The sequence below is a fragment of the Formica exsecta genome, unplaced genomic scaffold (genome assembly GCF_003651465.1).
Source record: "Formica exsecta isolate Colony F162 unplaced genomic scaffold, ASM365146v1 scaffold365, whole genome shotgun sequence".
Lineage (NCBI taxonomy): Eukaryota > Metazoa > Arthropoda > Insecta > Hymenoptera > Formicidae > Formica > Formica exsecta.
In genome coordinates, this window is record NW_021850897.1 from 1513667 (window position 1) to 1516029 (window position 2363).

The window sequence follows — 2363 nt, forward strand, 5'->3', positions numbered from 1 at the left end:
TTCAATTAATCTTCGATATTTAAAAAAAAAGTATCATAATGTTTATATGTGCATATGTGTGTTCTCAAATATAAAAATTTATGCGAATTCAAACAATTAATCATTGATCAAAAATAAATTTATCGTTTATCCTCGTTGCTATTTGTCTTATTGTTAATGTATTATGTATCTTTATAAATTTGGCCTATTCTGCAGGCTTGACGCGAGTGCATGAGCTCATGTATATATGTGTCATGCAATATAGACCAGTAAATATCCCCTCTCTCAGTGGAACCAAATTGTGCTCTTTTAAAGTTTAAACCTCCTTCAGTAAGATTATACAAACGACCGACTCACTTGAATACTCGTTTTAGTGTATAACCGAGGATTCTTATAGAATTTACTGGAAACAACATAATGCGGACAAATGCAGGTTGAAAACCAATCTGGAAAAAATTTCTAATACAATTTAAATTGGAAATTCTGTTTCAAATCTTAAAAACTGCGATAATATAGTTTTGAAGAGACACCATTGTTATACACACACAAACTAGATTAAAAATAAATATTAGATATACAAAATATTTAATGAATACAATCAACATATATAAATTCAATCTATATTTGTGCTTATTTTACTAATGCTATTTCCTCTGTATGTATGTATCAAATTTTGTTTACTATATTATGTATATGTATATTAATTAATAGATAAATTAATAATCTTTGTGCAAGTTTTTTAAACGTATTTAATAATATCGAAACAAGAAAATGTCTTTTCAGAAAGGCAATTGCAATTTGAATATAAATTCAATTTGAAGATAATTATTAATTGCTATATTTAAAAATATTACTTGATAATTATACTTTATCTAATTCATAAATCAAGTGGCAATAATAAATTTAAGCTAACTGGACTCTCTTTTCATTTCACTAAATATATAGTTACATGTTCCGTGCGAACACGGTGCTTCCGCCTACGGTCTGTTAATTTATCTAATTATGATAGCAGGATAATTTACTCTAAACGACAGGAAATTCAAGCCAAATGCTGTCAGGAAGTATAAAATTAGTTGTAATACTTTAGAAAAGTCAAAATTTTAGGTAATGCAAGACCATCGCTGAAGCACTGTTAATATTACCGTTAATCCACGCTTAAATTAATTATAAAAATAAAAAATCAATAAAAATAATTAAATTAATAAAAATAAAATATGATAATAATATTATACAAATAATTCAATTTTTTTTTTAGTTAACATTACGACATCAAAATTTTTTTCTATGTTCAAAAGTACAAAATCTTAATGATAATATTAATAATTTTATAGATGTTGTTACTATATAAAAATATAATACTATAATAGAAAAGTTCTCGACAAATTAAATAATAAAAATATCTGGTAAGTAATTTTTTTAGTTTAGGCAGTAATTTTTGAGATATAGGAACTTAAAGCTAGCTAATCACAGGGTACGTTTAGACAGCTGCTATTCACGAGTCATGCGTGTGCTAGTTTAATGACACATATACACACAAGTGCGTATGTGAGCGCGTGCGTGCTATATGTATCCCGTTTCCATTATGTGAAATAAATTCAGAAATCATGCATTTTCGCGTATTTGTGTTATATTGTAATACGAACTTGTCGAAAATTATGCCGGTCTCAATATATGATAACATAACATATAACAAAGCGCAATATGTTAAAGTGCCAAAGGTATATTCGAGTAGTAGCTTAAATATCTTCCTAAACAACGATGCATCAACAGCAGAAACTTTCCCCTTCCCGCCAGTTAGCGCTTTCGCAGCGCAAAGTATACAATAATCCCTCTTGCTGCTAGTAGCGAATAAGGTGGGGTCGCGAAGAAGGGTTTCGCTCTCTTCCGTACGTCTTTCTTAGACTGAGGAAATGAACGAAGAAGTCAGAGATTTTTCAACGAAACAAAGCTACGGGCGCGAGACATCTCCTTTGCGCTGCAAAGAAGCTTGCAGAACTCCCGTCCATTTACGCTCCCCGGCGCTCAACTTTGCGCTATTGTGCTATGCTACAATTGCTTTCTGTGACCATTTACGTATACGTTAAATACTGTGCTTGAATGTCATTAGAGATGGATGTCCGTCTTTTGCATGCGTTGATTTAAGGCAACGTAAATATCACTCATGATATTAATCTCGAAAAATGTTATATGACTTGACTATTATGATTAAGTTTAGAATTTGATTTGAGAACTGATTATTATAGAATAATCTTGAATATACTTATATTACTTGATTATTATAGTATTATTTCCATTATAATATTCTTATTATTATAATTAATTTATTGTAATTTATTTATTTACTGTATTTCTTTTTAAAGTAGTAAAATTAAAGCTAAATATTA